Here is a 25,453-nt window from a genome sequence, read left to right as displayed (position 1 = left end):
ATGAATTATATGATATGAGCTGCATAAGTGATTAATAACAGATGCGGGTTAAACCCATGGGTAATAAACCAATTCTTTTAGATCAAAAACATAATTTATATACTTAATTTGTTAAATAAGCCATCGTAGTACGTTCTGGACCTATATGATTAAATTAATTATTAAATCATAGACGCCTTCTTGTAATCAATGAACCGAAAACATCAAACGGCCTGAATTACCTCCCTTTAACCGTTATAGGAAACAAAAATCGACCCAGTTTCAAACAGAATTAACCAGCCGTACTTAACAACATGATTGGATTATCTCCCTCCAATAATTATCCAAAGTAACGATATAAAAACATTTTTCAAGTAAAATAACAATGAATTTTAAAGCATTAAATAATAATAAATAGATTAGAAAACTTCACCCGAAATGTTGTACAAGTATTTATATATATTTAATACACCCATTTTATTTATGCTCATATTCAATTAAACTTTTAACCTAAAATGGCTTTTATCCAAGTACCAATATAACGATAATCTATAAACATTACTTGCCACTAATACGAAACTAAAACTAACCGTAACGTTTTTGCAAGGTTGTTACGGACATAATATAAATATAGAAACAATTTTTTTTTTAATTCTTTTTATAAAAAATCAATTATTGGGAAATAAAGAAATATCAGGATCTAATTTGGGAACCCAACGAATGGGATATATAAAAAATTTTTAAATAGCTTAGGGTTCTCTGTAGAAACCTCCCATGACTCTGTTCTTAAATAAGGATACGAAAGTTAGGCGATATATTAATATTTAAATGGGCTTTTCCGTAACCACAGCCAAGGTAAATGTTTCGCGCATGCTTTTCCCGTTAGGGATTTTCCCCTTTTTTCTTTCTCTTCAAAAAATGCTCCATTGCCAAAAGTGTGTTTATTCATAAAGTCTGAAGAAATGCTGGTTTTTCAAACGATATGATGCTTGAAATTATCGAACTGGACATTGAAACAATTGTAACGTAAAATGAAATACACTTTTTGTTGCCATCAACACCTTGTTTTGAAGTCTTGATTTTGCATACACAGTATATATATATATATATATATATATATATATATATTGTGTGTGTGTATGTGTGTATATACGTGTGTGTGTCAGTAGTCTCAGTCGAAAGTAGAAGAAGCATAGGAAAGGACAACAACGACATTTATTCCCTCATTCTCCAGCCACGCGTAACGACTTGTTATCAATACTTCTAACTGGTCTCGAATATCATCCACGTCTCTAACGTGATCGTTCTCTCTAACGTTCTCTTTATCCTTTTTATAATCTACTGCCCGTACTTAGTTGCACACATGCGCGCGCAATATATATATATATATATCATTAAATAATAATTAACTTATCATACCTGATCATCAGTGCAGAAAGTGATAATTCCTCCCAGCTTGAAATTTGGTATACAGGATATTCAGACATGTGGAAAACATTTGAATCAGTTTTCATTCGAAACAAAACGGGCTGCTAAGGCGTCAAAATTTTTAAAAAAAAATGTACGCGGGCGTCGTCAGATATTTTTCTGCTTTTACCTGTTTCACGACTACGCATGCGCATTCAAGAACCATTCTTTACGTTTTAAACACATTTAAAAATTCTGACTATGTGATCTAATGGTTATCGTACTTTACTTACCCGCTAAAGGTTTTGCTTTCGATCTCAGTTAGAGTATTATATTTTTTACTTACAAAAAGTGAACTGGGTTTTAAAAAAACAAAAACATTTTTTCTGTTTTTTTTTTCTTCATTTTTTTAATGGAATTTTACGTTACGTTTAATACATACGCTATTTCTGTTTATAATAAATTAGAAATCTGCATTAATTAAAATATGATTCCATTTCCGTTTTATGGAAACCCGAAAAAAGCGATAGGAGCCTTCTATCATGTCTGAAAGTGACATGATGCTTAACAAGCGAGATCGGGGATGCGCTGCTATACAACTCGTGCTCTCTACCGATCTAAGTGCAGACAACAGGACCATTTCCAGCACCCTTTGTTTATGGAATCAACGTTTTCATTTAGGCACAGATAAAGAGTGGGGAAAATTTTTGACAGTGGTTTCACCTAGACGGGTGTTTATCGTGAAAGATTGGCTGGGGGGGGACTAGGGATTGGAGCTCAGACGAGCACTTGCCATGGAAGTATAAAACAATAACATAACAGTGACATAAGCAAATGTTGATCTGAATTACTTTCGTTAATCAATAATAGGCGTTTGTGCGTTGTGTCTTTTTATAGTCACGTGATTATTGGAATGTGATTATTGATTTACTAACTGGGACCCGTAGAAATACCGCTGTAGCTTACCTACCATTTTTTTTTTTTGTCAGCTAAATATTTTTAAACAAATTAAACTAACGTTTCGTTTACTTTATTGTGACACTTAAAATCAATAAATAGTCCTTTTCGTACAGCAGAAACGCTTGTCGAACGAATATTTAGTTTATAAATCGTCGTTTTTCAAAATCAATCACTCATAAATCATGTGTCTGTTTATGAGTTGGATTGTTCTGACCACTTTTCTCGCTTCGAATGTCATTCTCACTTTGAGAAATTTTCAACATTTAAATAATATAAATAAAGCATCATATTTTTTTTTTTTGTCTGTCGTGCGACTTTCAGTCACAGCCGATGGCCGACAAAATGACGTAGCAAGAGAAACGTGCAGACGGGATTGTGTGCGCATGCGCAAAGATGTCCGCAGACGAACTTCCTATTCTGCATTTGGCGGCTCCATTTCCGCTTTCTGCCTTTTAATCATGACGCAAGGGCGGGCGAGAACAATACGACGAGACGTACCTTCTCCATTCCAAGTGACTAACGCGCCTCTTGCCTATTATCCAATGTCCATTGAAGAAAGTGAAGAGCCGCCATTGTCTTCGGCCTCGGTTTGTCTTCTTTTTTTTTCTTATTTTAGTTCTTATTTTCATTTCCTTCTGGGGCAACAGTAGTTTCACGCATGAGCAGGGGCGCCATTTCCTTTTCTAGTCCGCCATCGATTATTATTATTATTATTATTATTATTATTATTATTATTATTATTATTATTTTAGTTTAAAGATAGTCTTAAAGCCTGTAAAAACTTGTGAAAATAGAAATTAAATAGAAATTTGAAAACATTATTTCAAATTGTGATTTCAAAATTGTAGAAAACCAAATATTTTAGTTTATCGGAAGAATGGAAAAAAGAATCCAAGCTCTTCGTGAAAAATCAGATTTTCATTAAATTTGAACAATAGATATTCATACAAGTAAATAAATGTTCCCAATATTTCCCAATATTTCAGTTTATTTGGAGTATTTTTGAGAGATTTTGTAAGTTACTTTCAAGAGATTTTTTAGGGATATTGTAGAGCATTTTGGAGAGATTTTGTAAAGTATTTTAATGGATTTTGTTGGGTATTTGGAAATATTTTGTAGGGTATTTTAAATGATTTTGTATGGTATTTTAAGAGATTTTTAAATGTATTATAATAGATTTTGTAAGGTATTTTTTAGAAATTGTGTAGGGTATTTTTGAGAGATTTTGTAACGCATGCTTGAAAGATTTTAAAGGACATTTTAATATATTTTGTAAAGTATGTTTTAGAAGTTTTGTAGAGTATTTTTGAGAGATTTTGTCGGGTATGTTTGAGAGATTTTAAAGGGTATTTTAATAGATTTTGTAAGGTATTTTTAATAAATTTATTAGGGTATTTCGGAGACATTTCTAATATATTTTAATGGATTTTTATGGTATTTTTGAGAGATTTCGGGAGATAATTTTTTAGAAATTTGTAGGGTATTTGTGAGAGACTTTGTAGGTTTTTAGACGATATTTTGTAGGGTATTTTAATGAATTTTGTGGGGTATTCCAAGAGATTTAGTAGGGTATTTTTCAGAAATCTGTAGAGTATTTTTTCTTAGAAATTTTATAGGGTATTTTTAGGTATATTATTGGGTTTTTATAGGGATTTTGTAGGGTATTATGGGGGAATATTGCAGGGTATTTTAGAGATTTTAGGGCATTTTAAAACGATATAATAAGGTATTTTTTAGGGATTTATTAGGGCATTTTTAATGATGTGACAGGATATTTTAGGGAAGAAATTATTATTTAAATACTGAGATATTATTATTATCCCCATGATCTCTCCAGTAATAAGGGAAAGAAGAACACGATATACCAGACATTCTTACAGAAGAAAAAACGAGATAGTCAATGATATGGTAGTGTTGGATCCTAAACATGGAAAAAAACCCTGCCAAGACGTATACAAAATTATTGACAGAAGACACTGACTTACAACTTGAATATGTTCCTTTGAAGGGAAGCAGGAAATAAGGAGGGAATTCCAAAGTCTAGCAGTCTGAGGGAAGAACTATTAAAGTAGAAAGCTTTTTTGTGTTTGGTACCTCAAAAACGAAGGGGTGGGATTTGGTGCTTGGCAGGTTAGTAGGGAATATGTACGTCGGAGGGACACAAGTGGTATGAATTCATCAAAGCAAATTCTATTAAAGTGCTTGGTCATAGGTTAGAAGACCTATGGAAGGATTGATAATATATGATGATATCTGAAACTTAGAGCATGCATTTGCCTGATTGCTTTATATATATACTAGCGGGGGATACCCGGCGTTTCCCGGGTGTTTAGAGGTGTGTGTGTGTGTGTGTGTGTGTGTGTATGTGTGTGTGTGTTGGGAGTAGATCAAAACAACCCTGTTTAAATAAAAACGTTGATCGGGTGTTTGGAGGTGTAAAAGAAAAAAAGCTTAAGTAGGAAGGTTGGCTTGAACCCCGACGCCTTGACGTGAAGGTGAAAACGAAATGGAAAAAAAAACCCTGAGACCTAACCATCTCAGCCACGAGGGGAAAGAAAGTGATAAGTGTTGTAAGTTAACTTTATAAAGTGAAATTGACAGGTGCGAGAAAGTTAAGTCGCATGAGTTTTGACTTAGTTTTGCGCTGTAAGCCAGTTCCTGCTTCCCCCGCCCCATCATTCGCTTTTTTATACTGAAAAGCGTAACGAAGACACGGCGATCAAAAATATCTCGAAAATAGCGCGTAAAAGTCGGGCAAATTATAGATAGCCGCGGCCCTAAGTTGTAGATATTATGATTAAGACAGCATATAAAAAGTTTTAGAAAGGCGTGAGCCGACCGAGAAGCCCGGCGAAAAAAGCCTTTGGCGGACATACACAAAAATGCACACACACACACACACTAAGACACATTTTCGCTTATATATATACTAGCAAAAGTACCCGTCGTTGATTGGGTTCAAAAACAGCGTACAGAAAATGGACTCTGATTTATGAAAGTATGATAGGTTATGAAAAGGAAAGGTTGTAAAGAGATAGCTTCGAATTTGGGGGTATGAAAACCAAAGCAAAATATGATAAAAGTAAAAATAAAATAGATAAACCCCATGATTTATTATACCATACATGTTCACACTGAAACACTTATCACAATACTCTGTGGATATATATTAAAAAATCTTGTTAAACTTTGTGACATATTTTCATTCTATGGAGGTCAGGCGCGAACGTACACCCCATAATTTTATTATACCATATTTCTTCAAACTGAAACATAATTATCAAAGTATACTTACGCAGATGGATATGAAAAGTCTTTATTAAAGTGTGTGCCTATTTCCATTCTATGGAGGTCCGGTGCGAACGCAGACCCCACAATTTTATTATACCATCCCTATTTAAGTTAAAACATACTTATCAAAGTATTATTATGTACATCTATATCAAAAACACTTGTAAACGTGTTTGTGTTTTTTTTTATTTTTAAATTTTTTATTTCCATACTTTATGGACCAGGTGCGAAGGAAGACCCCACAATTTTAATGAACCACCGTGCTACCAGATCAAACATACCCATTCCTGTGTCTCAATACATCCTCTATCATTATATGTGATCATTTTTCTATAATAGTCAACCATATAGGAGCCTATTCGTGACCAGATACACACACACATACACACACAGACATTCAGCTTTATATTATATATATATATATATATATATATGTATGTACATGTCAAAAAAAATGACATTTACACTAACCCTTTCCCTCCCTCTTTCTCCCTCTCTTTTCGCCTCGCTCTCCCTCTCTTTCCCTCTCGTTCTCCCTTTCTCTCTCCCTCTCCCATCTATTGAATAGATGCTGAAAAACCAAAAGCCAGTTAAAATTAAAACTAAAATACTGAACCTTTCCCCCCTCCTCTTCTTACCTCGCTCAGTTTTCTCTTTATCATCCTCTCTCCAACCCCCCTCCCTATATCCATATATCTCCACCCAAACCTACCTGAATCTGTTACTCCCACACATACAATACAATTGAATGTATCTTTAAACTTAAAAACTGAAATATTGTCAACACCCGCCTCTCCCCTTTTCTTTCTTTCTTTTTTCCAATAACTAACAACCACTTCTGCAAGGCCTGACGAGGCTGTTGTATCGTAAACATGGTCCAACATCTGAAACATATGTAGCCAAACAGATAAAACGGTAATAAAAAAATAAAACACATATTTGCTCAGCAATAGTATTGAGCACTCTCTTCAAGTTTTAACTAATTACCAGTTTTACCATATATATGCATATATATATATATATATATATATATATATATATATATTAGTGTTGGGACGATTGATCGGAATTGGAATCAGGAACCGGAAAAATCGGAACATTTGAGGGTATCGGAATCGGAAAATTTTGTACCAATATTCTGATGACAAAACTCTTCTCTTAATTGTCTTTTTATTTGATTTTGTTTAAATCAAATCAAAATCTTCCATTGTTGGTAACAATGATAAAATAATAAATATTTATTGATTTTAAACCACCAGTGAAGCTAAAATCGATAGATCATCCTCCACAGGTGTATTTTGACGTTTATGAAAATATTTGCACATTAAACATCTGTGTTTTATGGTAATCAGAGAAAAAATACAACTGTATAGTTAAATATTTAGAAATTTATTAAGAATCGGAATCGGTAATTGTATCAGAATCGGTGTGATATGATCGTCACCGGGAATGGTAGTGCTCCCCATTGGGTGGTGGATGGGGGGGGTTAGACCCTCGAAACACTGGAGAATGCCGGGCAGACATCCTTGTTTTATTTGTTAAGTATTTTTGTATGCCCGGGCAGCGGAAGCCATCCGGCTGAAAGGAACAGTTGTCATAAATGATATTATTTCTATGAAACCGACATATAAATCTGATTGGTTGGTGAAAGTAACTATTTGATGTCATTTTGAGAGACATAACGAAATATAGTTTCGTTTCCGGTGCCAGCGAGCCCCAACTCAGGGGCGTCTGTCCTCTGAGTTCAATACCAGACTGAGAGGTCACAGGGTTGACTTTTCAGCTCGTGAGAAACAGGCATGAAAGCGTTTCCAGATTCACAGGTACACACACACAGGGATTCCCCTGAGATGACAAATTTACTGCTGATTGGTCTAGGGGGCGACTGAACCTACCCCGTCACATCCGTACATAAGGAAGTCCCCGTGCCAAAATCGTTAGAACTGAGATTTGAGCGAATCTTATACTAATCGAAGGGTTGTCACCCCCCTCTCTCTTCCCGACCGTAGCCACCGCAGAACTGAGAGTAATTAAATCTAATTGGGACTCGGTCAAGTTTTGTCAAATCAACATCTGAACAATTGTATATAAGTTATATTTTGTAGATCTATATTGGATTAACCAGTAGAATAGATATATCCGAGTCTGTCTTTATTTTATTTGCATGAAATTGATTCATTTTTACTATGAGAGATCGACGAGGCAACAGCCTTGCAAACTGAAGGTGAAGTGATTCCGACCAGATCGACTGAGTCTCCTACGAACGACGAGCACAGGGCACATTGGTGTCCGTGACCAGGGATTGACTTGTATGTGAGGTAGGGAATCCCTTTTAGAGATCGCTGAGGATTCACATCGGTAATTCTATCGGAATCGAGAAAATATTGGTATCGTCGCATCACTAATATATATATATATATATATATATATATATATATATATATATATATATATATATAGGTAGTATATATATACTGCTAGTATATATATATATATATATATATATATATATATATATATATATATATATATAAGCATACATTTGTGTCTGTATGTTCGTTCCTTATGGACTCGAAAACTGCCGGGCGATATATATATATTAGTGATGCGACGATTCCAATATATATATATATATATATATTTTATATGTATATATATGTATGTATGTATATATATATATATATATATATATATATATATATATATATATACTAGCAAAAGTATCTGTCGTTAACTGGGTTCAAAAACAGCCTACAGAAAATGGACTCTGATTTATGAAAGTAATGATAGGTTATGAAAAGGAAGAGTTGTAAAGAGAGAGCTTCGAATTTGAATTTGGAGGTATCAAAACCAAAGCAAAATATGATGAAAGTAAAAATAAAATAGATAAACACCATAATTTATTATACCATACCTGTTCACACTGAAACATTCTGTGGATCTATATTTAAAAAACCTTGATACTTTGTGACATATTTCCATTCTATGGAGGCCAGGCGCGAACGCAGATCCCACAATTTTTTTTATATCATCCCTATTTAAGTTAAAACATACTTATCAAATTATTCTTATGTACATCTATATCAAAAACACTCGTAAACGTTTTTTTTTATTTTTAAATTTTTTATTTCCATATTTTGTGGACCAGGCGCGAACGCAGACCCCACAATTTAAATGAACCACTGTTCTGCCAGATCAAACATACCCATTCCTGTGTCTCGATACATTTTCTATCATTATATGTAATCAGTTTTTTTAAAATAGTACACCATATAGGAGCCTATTCGTGACCAGGCACACACACAAACACACACATACACACACACATTCAGCTTTCTATATTATATATATATATATATATATATATAAATGTAAATTTGGTTCGTTACAAGTGAATAAAACCATATTTCTACGTTACCAATTTATTTGAAATTTTCAGACCTCCCATCTTTAGAGTCGAGGTATGTTTTTATGTTATTAAAATAAATTTACCTCGCGAATTATTAAAATATTAAATACAATAAATATATTTTCGTAAGCCGTTACTGCGAATCTGTTCTGTTGATAAAACTGAACTTCCGGTTCGATTCATTTCACAGCCACGAATTGACGAAAGATTTCATTTTCTGTTAACTCGATAAGTCAAAAAAAAAAAAACAATTCATTTTTTTATCTTCCAAATTTTTTAATTTACACATCTTTTCTTTATTATATAAGGCAAAAAAAAATGTTTGTCGCTTGCTTTTTGAATTTTTTTTTTTTTTTTCGATATAAGATTGGTTGGTAAAGTACAGTTTACTTTTGTCCGCGCTATTTTTCAAATCGTATTTCCAGGTTTAATTACAGTTTTATTATGTTTTTTATTCAATTGTAAGGTTAAAATACACTCTCCCCTCCCCATGTTTAGAATGGCTTTTTAAATATTAACGTTATTATTACAACACGGATCACTCTCTGCATGAGTACTGTGCTTTCACCTAACAATTTAATAAACAAAACATGGTAATTATGCAGAGAAAATACCATAATGATATAATTATAGAATAATAACGTTATTTAGGAATCCATTCTTAACATGGGGAGGACGTTTTGTTACTATTCTATACTTTCACCTAACAATTTAATAAACAAAAGATGGTACTTATGCAGAGAAGGTACCGTGCTGAAATAACGCTATTAAAAAAAACATAATTCATTTGTTTATCTTCCAATTTTTTTTAATTTACACATTTTTTCTTTATTATATAAGGCAAAAAAAAAGTTTGTCGCTTGCTTTCTGAGTTTTTTTTTGTTTGTTTGTTTTTCGATATAACATTGGTTGGTAAAGTACAGTTTTTTTGTTTTTTTTGTCCGCACTATTTTTTAAATCGTATTTCCAGGTTTAATTACAGTTTTATTATATGTTTTTTTTATTCAATTGTAAGGTTAAAATACACCCTCCCCATGTTAAGAATGGCTTTTTAAATATAAACGTTATTATTACAACACAGATCACTCTCTGCATGAGTACTGTACTTTCACCTAACAATTTAATAAACAAAACATGGTACTTATGCAGAGAAAGTACCATAATAATATAATAACGTTATTTAGAAATCCATTCTTAACATGGGGAGGACGTTTTGTTACTATTCTATACTTTCACCTAACAATTTAGTAAACAAAAGATGGTACTTATGCAGAGAAGGTACCGTGCTGAAATAACGCTATTAAGAAAGCCATTCTTAACATGGGAAAGGGAGAGTGTTCTGTAACTATTTTATATTTTCACCTAACAATTTAATAAACAAAAGATAGTACTTATGCAGAGAAGGTACCGTGCTGAAATAATACCGTTATTTAGAAAGCTATTCTTTACATGGGGAGGGAGTTTTGCATCTATTCTAAAATATGAATGCTTTTTCTTTATTAAAGAAATTGGGTACTCGTGCACTTATTGATCCGTGCTGAAATAATAACGTTATTATTTAAAAAGCCATTCTTAACATGGGGAGAAGAGGATTTTTAGTAACTATTCTGGACTTTCACCTAACATTTTAATAAACAAAAATTAAACTTAAGCAGACAAGGAACAGTACAGAAGCATTAACATTATTTAGAATACAATTTGAATAATTAAAAAAAAAAACTTTAATTAAACTTGAAAATACGATTTAAAAAATAGTACGGATCGGTAAGTGCATTAGCACCATAAATTTGTCTAATTCTTAATTTCTTATGTTATAGGAAAAAAAAAGGTAAATATGAGGAATTACTCCACCCTCGAAAATTCCTTTAAAATTACCACTCTTGTAGGTTTTCGGAGTCGCTGAAAACGAAAATAACCTTTACAATTAAGGCAAACGAGTAGTTTCCAAGATATGAAGAAATGTTAGTTTAAAAAAGTGAAATATCACTTTTCCATAATAATTTAACGTAAAATGATCACTCACTTTGTGGCCACGATTTTGGGGGTGGGGGCTTTCTTTCTACCCTTGGAAAATCCTTTAAAATTACCTGCTTAAATTGGTTGGAGGGGCGAGGGGTCGGCCGCCCCCCCCCCCACACACACACACACAGAAAATTGCTCCTCTCTCAGATAACCAGAAAGTGGGTGCTCATTCTAAGTTAAATTTAAATTGAAAAGTGATCACCCACTTTTCGAAAAAGTAATTTCTTCATATCATGAAAGCTTTCTTTTTGCGACGGAAAGTCGTTACCTGTATCGATCAAAATTTAAAACCACTGATTATATGTCAGCCTACATCACAGTAACATATATTGAGTGAGTTCCTAACAGTATTTTGTCTAGTTTTTTAGTTTAAACTCATTTTCCCAAAATTTCACCAAACTTAACGTGTTCGATACAGTCTGCCTCCATTTGTATTTTTCAATATACCGATAAACACTGCATGTTTTTGGACTGATTAAACATTATACATTACATAAAAATACTACAATCTCATCCAGTTAAGTAGAACATTTACTTTTCATGCCTTTTGATAACATTTATTTTTTATATATTCATTTTTTGACAACTTCTTTGTATCTGTTAATACAACCCCTTTTCATTTAATGTAACGTTTAGTCAGCTTGAAAAACAGTGTTTATCGGTGTATTTGAAAGATACAAATAGTGGCGGACACTGTTGATTATGTTAAGTTTGAGAAAGTGATTTAAAACTAAAAAACTATACAAAATACTGTCACAAACCCACCGATTATGTCAGCCTATGTAATGGTAATATATTTGGTGGGTTTTTGACACTGTATTGTATAGTTTTTAGTTTTCAACTTAATTTCCCAAACTTAACGTATTCAACAGTTTGCAACCATTTCTGTTTTTCCAGCCGATTAAACATTTTACCTTACATAAAAACACTAAACAATTATCCAGTTAGGTAGAAATGTAACTTACCTTACCTTTGCTTTCATTTGTTTTTGGACAACTTTTTCGAATCTGTGTATACTAACCCCCCCCCATCACTCAAATATTAATTACTAACTCACATTTTTGTATACAGAAAAAAAAACAGAACATTTAGCGTTTCAACGTTAGCTTTATCCACTGATTGTTGGTCGAGCCCAAGCAATGATTGACGGAAATCCTGAGGATCAGGATCCAATTCTGCAAGAGTACCATGTTTTTCATTTTTTTCTTTTTTTTTTTTTTTAGAGTACTAAGAATATAAGAAACATGCATTATATACACATTGTCAAAATCGGTCTATTTTTAGTTTAATCGGATTCTTGCGATTATCGATTTCCGATACCTATCGGAGGCATTCTTGTACAAAAGCCTATCTAGAAACACTGTTCTGCCAGCTCAAACATACCCATTCCTGTGTCTCAATACATTTTCTATCCTCATATGTAATCAGTTTTTTAAAATAGTACACCATATAGGAGCCTATTCGTGACCACACACAAACACACACACACACACACAGACATTCAGCCTTATATATATATATATATATATATATATATATATATATATATATATATATATATATATATATATTAATGATTTGGAATTCATTCCATTTGCGCTTTTTTCCAAGGAACTCTGCCTTTTGGATGATTTTGGACCATTTGGAATTTACCCATTGGATTGAAATTTTAAATTCGACCGTTTTGGATTTTACCATTTTTGGATTTTTACCCTTCACCGGACTATCCATTCATGTGAAATCTTTTTATTATTTTTGTTTTGCCTCCTGTTCCCCTGACCTCACCCTTTTTTTAACCAAGTAAGATCTTTGACTTACTTGTAGTTTCATTAAATACTTTTATATGCAAAATCCGATCCTGCATTTTGCTAATTCCTGCCTTCTGATGAGAAGGAGAGTATTTCTTCGAAACTCCGCGGATTAAGGACTATCCACTTATCTTGTGTTTCCTTTTTTAAAATTAAATATGTTTTTAACTCTTTTTCAAGATGTCTTTTAACATATTTTATTAATCATTTGTTCATATTATAAGCTCTATTTCCTTTTCGGTTTTATTGAGCTTTTTACATCTGGCTGAGTTTATTTTACTTGTATATATTAAGTTTTTAATATTTATAATATATTTTAAGTTTACCATTTTGATTACCTTAGTAAACTTATTGTAACTTTTATTTTATATATATATATATATATATATATATATATATATATATATATATATATATATATATACACACACATATATTTGTTTCCTACTTGCAGCAAGGTAAGACGTGCAGTTAGCTTCACGAGTTAAACCCAGCTCGCTCAAAGGATCATTCATGAAAATACTGTAAACCGGAGTTACTATGATAGGCCTTAGGGGAGGAGGGATTGTTCTTATTGTGTTAGCCTCTTAATACAAAAATCTGTTTTCCAAATAACAACACCCGTACGACATAATCACGTTGACACACCGGTTCTTGCCATATCGCCAAAGTTAAACCATGATGAGCCTGGCCAGTACCAGATGGGTGACCATTTTGGAATGTAAGGTTACTCACATTAAAACACGGGACCCAACACATTGTAGCACTCCACGTCGCAAGACAAAGAATAACTCGAACTCGCTTTTTGTGCAGCAACGACATTTATTTACTTTTTCTCCCGCCACAAGTGACTTCTCGTTACGTCTGTGACGCCTCTCACGTGATCGTTTTCTCTAACATGCTCTCTCTCTCTCTCTCTCCTTTTTATAGTTTTTTTTTTTTTCGTTACAGTGACGCCATTTCGCATTTCGTATGCATCTGCATATGCGCATATGCGCTCTGTAACAGGAATACTGGGCGCTGTATATGATGACGGGCCAGAGCTCCTGCCAAACGAAAAATAAGGCTCCCTTTTCTCTCCACAAGTCGGTAGGAGACTCTTAAGCAAGATCAGGAACCTACTTCAGCGCCCCTGGTCAAGTCATTTGAAACAGCTAACATTTGAAATATGAAGGCAATCAGGAATTAATCTGTTCATGGTTTTGTATCTTGTTGTGCTAGGCAGAAGATTTTTGGAGTATAGAGGTCAGGACAATCGCCCAGTATTAGCGTTACTCAGACAGAAAGAAATTACAACCTATTGTCTGTACAACTGCAAAGAATACTATAATAATATATCAAACAGTTTAGAAAAGCAGCGTGAATCAGGTTCTGAATGGTGAGCAACAATGAATTCATGAATGCTTTGAGGGGGATATATATATGGAGAGTAACCAGCCAGGACACGACTTGAACAAATAAATGTTTTTAATTTAAACACTATCAATAAACGTTGTATACATATATTAGCAGGCCGTCCGGCGTTACCCGGTCGTAAAATACACATAAATATTGTTTTAATTCATCCATTTTTTATAAATTATTATAGAGCTAATTCTCTATTGATCATGATGCAATATATAAATATTATGATTTCAAAAGATCCCCGTCTGAATTACCGAAGATAGAAACGTTAAAAATTGAGTGACTTTGAGCTTTGAATGTCTAATTTTGCATATGCGCAAAAGTAATGACAGGAGTGGTGTTTTAATCGAATTACTAGGCCATGGTCAACAGTTTTGTTTTAAATTTTGATCCATTGGCAGCATTGAAAGTGTGCTCCAGACACAAATACTTGCAAATTTTAATTCTGTGAACCAAATACTATGAGAGATGTTGGGTAGGGACTTTTCGCACACACACACACACACACACACACACACACACACACACACACCGAAATATCACTTATATATATATATATATATATATATATATATATATATATATATATATATAGATAGATAGATAGATAGATAGATGGATAGATAGTTATAAAAATGTGTTCGTATACTAGAAGCCTTTCATCTTAAATTCTACACAATTATGCAGAATGTAGAAACTATGCATAAAAGGAATTCAGCGTAATAATAATAGTGAATAATTAAATACTGATCCTTTTATTTTTAAATATGCAATTTAGTTAACCTTCGTGCAGTTGCTTGACAATCCATCACTGAGTGTATAAAAAAAGTTTGTTTTAAATAGAAAAAGCAGGTTTTTGCTATCAATGTCAAAGCGGGAAATAAGTCAATTATATATATATATATAATTGACTTATTTCCCTTATATATATATATATATATATGTATATTTCCATTATATATATATATATATATATATATATAAATACCCGTTCACATACACCTTTTTACGATGAAGCTAGAACCCAGAATTAGACAGAATCGAGCAATTGCATCGATAACGGTCAACGCCAGACCCAAAGTGGGTTTCGATGTACTGCATCTCATTAGTGACGTGCTCCGACATAGGCGCGAACCCAGGTCGTCGCACTCATGAAATGTGCAATACTGACGACCTAACTCTATGTGCCACGGCGCAATCTATTGGCTATGCCTCGATTTTTAAATTCTTATATTTTTATCCAGTTCTGCATTCTACGATGTGACAAGCAACGCGTCATATACAACCAAGATAGTTACTGCTGGTATGCAGGCGGCAGATATCCATCCACACATTAACTGAAATTAGCCAAATCCTCAGACACGATTTCGGAACACCCTTATTACAAAGTATTATATTTAAAATATATATATATATATATATATATATATATATATATATATATATATATATATATATATATTGTATAATATATACAGGAATTTACATCGGTAGTCGGTACCGACGGTTTCAAGCCCGGTAGTTGAGGACTGCTCTTAATGTCCGCCTCAGGCTCTCTTCAGCCGACTCTCATCTCATATATATATATATATATATATATATATATATATATATATATATATATATATATCAGTAAGCACGTCGTTGTCTGGTCGCCAAGCACTTTTATTTTAAATATAATGCTTTAATTCATGTACAGTTTATTTTATACGCTAGGCTTTTCTACTTTTGCGGTGATAGAATTCTCAAATACACTTCTACCGTTAGGCTATATAAGGGTGTTAACTTTTGTCAAAATCGGACTATTCTTACTTTAATCGGATTTTTGCGATTATCGATTTCCGATAATTATCGGAGGCATTCTTGTACAAAGGCCTATCTAAAAACACCGCCAGACACATAAAGTACATTTGAGTGAAATGTCAAAAACAGCCACTCTGTTTCGGAGTTCATAGGGAGCGAACACACATACAAACTTCCTTTTATTCATAAGTAGGCATGTGTGTGTGTGTGTATGTGCGCAAAAAGGGAAAGAATTTCAGAATCAGTTGCACGTTTTATTAATGCAAACATTCGATATGGAATCTCATATAATCGACGGCACATTTCAAAAAAAAAAAGCCACAATACACGAATGTATATATCAGTATATGCATATGCATATACGCCCATTCATATATATATATGTGTGTGTGTGTGTGTGTGTGTGTGTGTGTGTACGTTAGTCTGGCGTGGCGTTATATATTCATTTATATATATATATATATATATATATATATATATATATTGTATAAATTTGTTTGTATAAGTCAATTACATACTTTTAATTATAGGTGCATATATGATATACTAATACATACATTTATGATATATATATATATATATATATATATATATATATATATATATATATATATATATATATATAATGAATACACGATGACAATTAAAAGGAAAATGAATTAAATAGAGTTCCCCTCGCGAATATATTATTACTCTGCGTTAAAACGGTCTATTCATTTGGCCCATAATGCATTGCGACAATCTTAATTGAGAAACGATGTTTCGATCTAAACCTACGTTCTCTCCCAGCCCTCCATTTTATTTTATCTCATGATGTCCCGGATGCAAAAAACAAAATGGTGGAATCATTTCTATTTCTCTTTAAAAAAATTAATTGAACATATTGATGGGAAAAAAACGACTATTCGTTTTTTTTGTTGTTTTTTTTTTTTTTTCAAGCGACTCGTTTATTTTGTTTGTTTTTTCATATTTAGTTTTTTTTAAACATTTTTTCTTGAATTCAATTACTTTTTTAGAGATGTGTATTCAGTCGACTTTAAAAAAGATTATTTATAGCTGACATTTCAAATTTAGAAGTGGCTCTGTCAGTCCGTCCTACAAGTTTAGATTTGAAATAAACGTTTTCAATAGTCTGTCACACTTAACAGTCAGATAATACAGGGTGACCAAAAAAAAAACAGAGGACATTAAATTGTTTTTCTGAGCATTTTACAGTCAACGGAGAAAAAAGGCCAAATACCCTAGTGTTTTGATGTGATGTTTTGAATGTAATAAACTAATTATGACCAAAGTTTCATTTCATTCGGACAAAACACTAAGAAACGCGGCCTAATTAGAGTTGGGGCCCGTTTGGGGGGAGTCACCCTGTATATGCCATGTTTCTGAAATTGACCGGTTCTCTCTAAAACTTCCTCTCGAATAAGATCCCGCACGGTTCACCAAGCTCCAACCTTTTGTCCCATTACCGCAATATTACAACCCTTCCCTTGTTTACAAGTATATCAATGGAGTGATCCCCGTCTACTGATCTGAGCACTCTATCCTCCATTGACAGAGTTCAAAACCAGGTTCGAAATCTAGTAGGTGATACCCTTTTTTTTCTTCCCAGCAGCAGCTTTCTAACAGGAGAGAGGTTGCAATGCCGAACTTTCACAAAGAACACTCCTCTAACTATAACCGCTATCAACAATTTCTTCGTGCTCTTTATCTGTGCCTAAATCTAAACACAGATTCCATGAACAATGTTTTTTTCGTAGAACTGCCCGCTTGCAGAACTATTTCCTGCTGGTCTGCTTTCCAGCTCCTTACAATATGTTCGTCTTCAAGTCTAATGTAAACAAGTTGTTGTTTAACCGTCCACTTAGATTCTGTTTAATTTCCACTACTAACAATCACTTCGTTTTAGTTAAGATGACCACTGTGCACTGATTAATCCTTATCCTCGAGTGGCCTTCTGGCCTTGATAAGTGGTGACTTCCTTGTTAAAAAAAAAATACTTGCAGCTCCGATTCCGCCTCTGCGAAAATGCACCTATTAGCTGAATTCTTTAACTGTGCATGCTGTATGGCTTTCTACGTAGAGGCGTTCCGAAAGTAATGTCTCCTATTTTTTTTTCTTTTTTTAATCGGCTCTGATACATCAAAGGAGATTGAAAGTTGCATTTTTATGATAATCCTGTTCTATCAAAACGCCAAGAAATTTTACTCCTGTCTCCAACAGTACAAGGTGGAGATTGTTTTTCAGGTACGCGATGATCGACTCCTCGATAACTTCATTAGTCTTTCTATTTGAATTACAAAGTGCCTTCGATAAGTTTCAGATTTTTTTGTACAGACATTAAAAATTGTGGCAGACTCTTGAAAAAAAAATGCCACAGGAACGTATGGAATCCTTCAGACTCATTTTGGACCATCTCGCATGAATCAAGCATCAGTTTTTGAGTGGCATAAGAGATTCGAGACATTAAAAATTGTCGTAGACTCTTGAAAATGCATTACGTCATTGCAATACATCATTTTTATAATTTCAGTTTCAAATGAACACCAAAGCAGGAATCGGAATACACCCTACTAAAGCTTGATTGTCACAGCTGGAGAATTTCAAAAATGCAATCTCCGTGTGAAAAAATGCAATCTTCAGACGAGCGATATGTAACAAGATTCTGCTTTAAACTTGAAAAAAAAAAATGCCAGAGAAGCGTATGGAATGCTTCAGACTGCTTTTGGGCCATCTCGCATGAATCAAGCATCAGTTTTTTGAGTGGCATAAGAGATTCAAGGAAAGCAGTGAGTCTGCGAAGGATGGTGAGAGGTGTGGGAGGAGTAGAGGAAATCAGAACACCAGAGTTGATTGGCCAAATAAAGAATTTCAAGGATAAGGACCGTCGTGTGTCTATAGAGATAATAAGTTCACAGTTTGATGTCAGTGTGGGAACTGTACACACAAATATTCTTGAGGAACTGAAGATGTGGAAGATTTGCGCAAAGTTTATCTCAAGGGTACTCAGAGAAGTTAAGAAAAAAAAAAGACGTTGTCATGACAGCAGGAAGATGTTTGAGCTGATCAATTCAGATCCCCAGCATTTGATGTTTAGCAGACTTGCAATGAAAGCTAAATCTACTACTATGTCCCAAAGACCAAGAGATAAAGTTCCTATTGGAAACATACTGGCTCTCCCAGATCTAAGAAAGCCAGACAGAGCAAATTCACCCAGAAACATAAGCTTATTTTTTTAAGCACGGGCATGGTCTATATGATAGATAGTCATACGACGGTTATATTTTAAGGGAGTTCAGGAAGCCATACCGCCAGAAAAGGCCAGTCTTCTTCAAATCGGGTCAATGGCATTTCCGCTAGGACAATAACCAGTCCACATCTCCATCCTTGTAACAGACTATTTGACTAAAATTAGCATCAAGACAGTTCCTAACCCTCTCTATTGTCAAGACCTTGTTCCATGCGACTTTTAACTATTCCCTAAGCTCAAGGAAAACATTAAGGGGTATCGTTTTGAGACCATTGAGGAGATGAAGAGGCTGTAACCAGGGTCATTGACACGCCCATACATGAGGACTTCCATGGGGCATTCAAGGAGGTTTTTTTTTTTTTTTTTTTTTACACAGTGATCACCACTTATCAAGGCCCGGAAGCCACTCAGTGATAAGGGTTATTGCAAGTACATTAAGTTAGTGAGGAGATTTGCTGAAGTGTTTACTTAAGGGGGCGGTTCATTAGGAATTTGTTAACATTGGACTTGAAGACATCCAAATTGTAGTCCGGAGGGAAGCAGGCAGACGGAACAGAGTTCCACAGGCGTGCAGTTCTAAGAAAGAAGCTTTGTTCATGGAATCCGCGTTTTGATTTAGGCACAGATATAGAGTGGGGGAAATTTTTCACAGTGGATTCAGCTAGACGGGTGTTTCTCGTGAAAGATTGGCGAGGGGGGACCAGAGATTGGAGTTCAGACGAGCATCTGCCATGGAAATAACGATAAAACAAGGACAGGCTCGCAACGTCTCTTCTGTGGGAGAGAGGTTGCAGGGTAGAGAAAAGGGCATCCCCCACTAAGCCACGAAGTCTATTTTGTACTCTGTCAAGGCATGATAGGCTGTTTTTAGCAGCTCCTGGCCAGATATGGCAACAGTATTCCATCCTTGTTGGAACGGCACACGTGCATTGCAGCCGGAGGAGATTACTTCAAAGGGGACTTATCAATAAAACTGTCCATACAATCTTTAAACTATTTTCAGTATTTCCGAGTCAGTTTAAATAAAGTTGTGTTGTTTTTTCTTTCATTTCTTCTAATAAAATAAAATAAAAACTAAACCTTTTATTTTATCCAAGTTTGCAGCCGGAGGAGGGGGGGGCTAGAGTTTCTTGAGTGTACTATCCGTAAAGTCTTCATACGAAAAGAAATCCGGAAACTTATTGAAGGCACCTGGAAAATAATTATATTAAGAAATACGTTTTCATGGCAGGTGGTCGATTGAGCAGCAACCAGTACTCTCACTCTAAAACATTCGCAAAAAATACTCGTCCGGCTACAGCAACTGTCAACAATTTCCTTCACTCTTTATCTGTGCTTAGAGTTAAACGAAAATTCCATAAGCAAATTATCTTTGCTAAAACGGTCCCTCTGTAGAACACAATAAACTGGGGGTGCTTCCCAGCTTTCAAGTCTAATGTAAACAAGTTTTTCCTGATCCTCTGAAATAATTAATACTAATGTTGTAAAGTCGAATCCCTCTATAACGATTTATCTGTTTGTCAATGTCACGTATACATAACTATGTTTGTTGCACGCCTACAAAGATGCGTGCTGCAAATAAATATACACACTCTGGTTTGTTCTAGCCGTTTAGACAATCCAGCACGGACACGATTTCATCACAAAAATGATTTTTATTTAATTATTATTTGGCCTGTCCGTCGTAGTCGGACGCGCTAAGCAAGGGTGGTGAAATGTGAGGTTGGGCTTGACGAACTACTAACGGAAAGATCTTGCATCTCTCTCTCTCTTTCTCTCTCTCTCTCTCTCTCCCTCCCTCTCTCGCTTTCTCTTTGTGTCCGTCGGACCTTTCACTTTCATTGACAATTTCTTCTTTTGTTCCATCAGAGGTCAATCTGTGTCTACAAGTCCGACCCATATCTCTTTGTTCTATCAGATGTTAATATGTTTGTACAGAATTAGACCCGATATTTTCTTTGTTCTCTGTTAACCTGGAATTTGTGTGTGCGTGCGTGCGTGCGTGCGTGTGTGCGTGTGCGTGTGTGTGTGTGTGTGTGTGTGTGTGTGTGTGTGTGTGTGTGTGTGTGTGTGTGTGTGTGTGCACGATTTTAAAGTTTCTTTATCCAACATGTTTGCTACTACCAGCTGTACCTATTTTACTCGAGAAACCAAGCCAACCATTGCGGCGGACATGAAAATCCCTAAACACATGTACTTGAGCATTAGTATCTAAGGTGAGTGTCTCATCTATGCTGTCAGACATATTGTTGATTAATGTGCAGTCCTCATTCGAATGAGAGCGGTAGAGAAAATATAACTAACGCAGTGTTGCGAGGCAAGTCTAATGTATATGGTGGGTCCTCTAGTTAAGGGAGTGTGTTACGAATGTAGGCTCTATGGTGGACCAAAAAACATAATAAAGAATAATTTCATATTTGTATTTTTTTTTCAGATATTACAAGTTTTTCGACATAAACCAGACAATTTGGAATTTAATATCATTTAAACATTTTCGTAGTTACATCTCATCAGATATGCTTGAAAAAAATGCAAAGTTTGTACGTATCTTGACACATTTTTATTATGTTAAAACTAAATCGGGCAGTGGTTACCACCCCCTCGTGTTTTTAACATGTCCACCATAATTTAAATAATATAAAATTTAAAATTGTCTGTTGTATATTGAAACAATTGTAATATCCGAAATAATACAAATATGAAGTTATTCTTTCTTGTTCTTTTTGTTTTTTCCCAGCATACATATATATATATATATATATATATATATATATATATATATATATATATATATATATGCAGAAATGTTAATCACGTTGCTTAATATTTGAGTCAATTTACATGGCTTAAATTCTCATTAATATATGTGTATTACCATTGGTTAATTGATTTTAAATATATTTAACCTTTGGAATTATCCTTTTCATATATATATATATGTTACATGATAAGGGCTGTCCCCTTTTCATGTAAGTATAAAAATGGAGAATTTAGTTTAAAATGAAAATGAAATAGCAATAGACAAATTCGAACCTCGTAATCTAGGTTTAGAAATAGATTACGTGTGAGAATTTAAAAATGTAAAACAAACATTTGTTTAGAATATAGATAAATATTTCAAGGAAAGAATGTGAACTATCAAGTTTGTTATGAAATTTTAAATTGAAAGAATGCAGCTTATAAGATAATGTTTTTAACATATTGGAAAAATAGGTTACTGAGAAATAGGAAAAGTTTTGGACACGTATGTCCAGAGCACGTGAAAGAAGGCACATGTTTTAACATGTGTATGACGTCACGGAAAATAGAAAGTTCTAGGAATAGAGAAAAAAACTTGGGAGTTAGTCAGTCAGTGAGAAAACTCAGAGGGAGTCAGTCGTCTAGTCAGTCGTCTAGGGAGCGAGACGTCACGTTGAGACTAAAATGTGAGACTTTGAATTCTTTGTGATGGAAACGCGGCCGTGTGACGAAATAAACCATCATGTGTTTTGTAAAGCTCGTCTTGTCTTATGATTCTTACAAAAAGGTAAAGTGAAATTGTATTATATATTTGTGTTATATGTCTTTACATACACGTCTCAACATCATCATATCCGAACTGTCTGAACACTATGTCCTCACTCAAAGAGCTTTCTTCTTACATTTAAGAATGACTATTTAATAATATGAACAATCTCTCTAAGTCTCTTACAACTTCTCTCTCTCTCTCTCTCTCTCTCTCTCTCTCTCTCTCTCTCTCTCTCTCTCTCTCTGAGTCTTTCAACATCCCTCTTTAGAACTCTTACAACACATCTCTCAAAAGATACAGCATCACTTATAATAAGACTCTTCTAAGACTGCGCGTATAATAAGACTAAAACTCTCTCAATGAAACCCCTATATGTAACATATATATATATATATATGTAACATATATATATATATATATATATATATATATATATATATATATATATAGTGTCCTATAATGACTGGTATGATGGATACCCTCTAAAGATGCCAGTTTCTTTTCATGCGTACATAAGTCCTTGATAATTTGTTAGTTTCTCTCTTGCAGCTCTGTTAATTCCGGAGGAACCGTTTCGTAAAAACAGCATGCCAATGAGAAAACGAAATTGTGCAAAGCAGGCATTGGAGACCATATTCCCACACGAAATTATATATATATATATATATATATATATATATATATATATATATATATATATATATATACACACACACACACACACACACACACACACACACAGGCTGACCTATAAAAAACGGGCCCCCTCTAATAAGCCCTCGTTTCTCAGTGTTTTTTGTCCGAACGAAATCAAACTTTGGTCACAACTAGTTTATTACATTCAAAACATCATATCAAAACACTTGAATGTCCTACAGCATATGTTCTAGATGGCATCACTTTAGTATTTGTTTTTTTTGGGGGGTCACTCTGTATATATATATATATATATATATATATATATATATATATATATATATATATATATATATATATAGTCCTTACGGCAGAGATCAAGACATCCTATCATGATAAACAGTTAGAGAGGACTGAAGAGTACTGGTTAATTTCAGTTAATGCTAATATATCCGGGGAGTTTTTAATATCGCAGGAACAAAAGAAATAAATAAATCCGACTCCGTTTTTCCCCCGTTTTAGCAATTGACATTTATTACCGTTAATTTCCAAACAAGACCTACATCTTTTTTTACTGTTCATTTCTTCTGCCATGAGATTAACACATCCCCGTGTCTCTTGCAGCCATCAGAGAGCCAACCGTCCATTCTCACACGAGTTTTCTTTCTCCCTCGACGTGTATGCCTTTTTTTTTCTTTTCTTGTGACGCATTCCCGCACATACTTGCTAATTTGCATGCTTGCGTATTGCTGCTGCTGCTGCTGCTGCTGCTGCTGCTGCTAATACATTCTCTAGACAAGTTTTTCCATCGTCGGCTGCTGCTGTTGCTATTTTCACACGAGCTCATACGCACTCTGTTTACTAAAAAAAATTCTACATCATCATGGTTTGCTCTAAGCCCACAGATATTAGTGAATGCGAGGCTTACGGGAGGATGCTAATTGGTTTGTGCGTGTGAGTTCATTCCTTATAGACTCTGAAACAGCTGAACAGATTATCTTTAAAATTTAGAGAACTTTAGTGTATAAGTCTGGGAGTAATCTTAGTTAAGTTTTGCCTCAGAATACTCCTGATAATTACCGATAATCGATAATCGAAACTGTTATTTTAATTAATCCATCGTCGGTAAAGCCATTTTTTCCATGTCGTCGTTTAGCAACAACGATAGAACAACGGGCCGTAAAAATTCTACTGTAGGTCAGTTGATAGCGTGTTTTTCTTTTTTTTGCTTTTTGTATGACGTGGTCTGTAGGTTCAAACTCCGCACATAAATTTCTTGTTATTTTTTTTGTTTTAGATAACTGGAAAGAAGTTTATAGAAAATAATTTTATAAAAGAAACAGTATCTTCTCTAGAGTGCAATGTAGAATAACATATATATTCTGCATAGAGGCATGTGAAGCTTCTTCCCGGGCGATTTCACGGATTTCGATGACAATAAAAATATAGGAGTGTAAAATATTCGTTAATCATCATTCAATTCCGGGCAATGGCAGGTGTCCCTGCTAGTATATTTATAAACATACTTTTCCCATACATTAAAAATGGCCATCTTTAAAGAAAAGTAGCACGGATATCTTTCGATTCATCATAGGTGTAACGTTGATATCTTTTCAATGCTATAGGCTTTCTTTCTTTCCCATACTATAACTACAAACGTTTTAGGTATGGGCACTTTCATTGATAGTACACAAATGAAACTCTGGTCCCCTTCGAAGTAATCTCCTCTGGTTGTAATGCACTTGTTGTACCCTTCCAACAACTGGAAGGGCCCCATGGAAGTCCTCTTGTGGGAGCGTGTCAATGACCCCCGTCACAGCCTCTTTCATTTCCTCAACTGTTTCATAACGACGGATTCTAAGGTTCAAGCTTAAGAAATAGCAAATAGTCACAGGGAGCAAGGTCTGGGTTATAGGGAGGGTGAGGAACTGTCTTGATTCCTATCTTGGTCAAATAGTCTGTAATAATTTTCTGTAAAT

Source organism: Euprymna scolopes, chromosome 33 (genome assembly GCF_053919585.1).
Source record: "Euprymna scolopes isolate OS-2025 chromosome 33, ASM5391958v1, whole genome shotgun sequence".
Taxonomy (NCBI): Eukaryota; Metazoa; Mollusca; class Cephalopoda; order Sepiida; family Sepiolidae; genus Euprymna; species Euprymna scolopes.
The sequence above is the reverse complement of the archived record's forward strand: the minus strand, read 5'-3'. Positions refer to the sequence as shown.